Genomic DNA, 780 nt, shown 5'->3' on the forward strand with positions numbered 1-780 from the left:
AAAAACATGGGAAGAAAATAAAGTTCTTTCTTTAGTTAGTTAGTGCCAACGAACAAACGTAAAAGGAAGGATACACTCAAAAGGGGCAATTGAGTTAAGGAGCATCACTCCTTGCTAAATCAGCGGGTGGAAGGAGGGGGATGAAAGGATTTCACACAGTCTCCAAAAACCTCTCCACAAAATACTCATTGGTTAATTCAAAAGGTCGGGGGAGCTTTGCGCAGTGGCAGTATCGTAGCCAATGAGGTTTATCTGAGGCGCGATTATTGCTAATTGAAAACAAAAGGTCGGGGGAGTGGGGGGGGCAGGAGGGACTAACTTGACAATGGAGAAGTTTGGGCAACATCATCTTCATCACGTGAGCAGAGTGAACCTCCCCAGCAACTGGACAGAGCAAACTTGAAAGCTGACAGGATGCCCTGAGAAGAATCCAGCATCACTTCTCTGTGATCCTGACCAAAAATTATAACCTGGGTTGAATCCTGAGGAAAACCCCAGACCAGCCTAAACAGGGAACGTTCTGCAAAATGCCTGGCCTGCAGACTTCACAGATGGCAGAGGGAAGAGAGGGGCAGCCATTCCAGGTTGAAGGAGCCTGTAGAGGCGTGACGTCTACACACGGAGACGTGTTGGATCCTGGGTTGGATCCTTTGTTATAAAAGGCGTGACTGAGACACTGAGGCTTGAATGGCGTCGTGACGTCATTCAAAGGGAGTATTGAGGTGTTTTGTGCCACCCTTAATGCTTTCTGTATTTTGAAATTGCTTTGGAATTAAAGCA

General features: G+C 46.8%; 1 pseudogene; it reads left to right on the forward strand.

Moving 5' to 3' along the window:
* Positions 1 to 212: 212 nt before the first annotated feature.
* Positions 213 to 294, forward strand: LOC122240593 (annotated as a pseudogene).
* Positions 295 to 780: the final 486 nt, after the last annotated feature.

Source organism: Panthera tigris, chromosome B4, assembly GCF_018350195.1.
Source record: "Panthera tigris isolate Pti1 chromosome B4, P.tigris_Pti1_mat1.1, whole genome shotgun sequence".
Taxonomy (NCBI): Eukaryota; Metazoa; Chordata; class Mammalia; order Carnivora; family Felidae; genus Panthera; species Panthera tigris.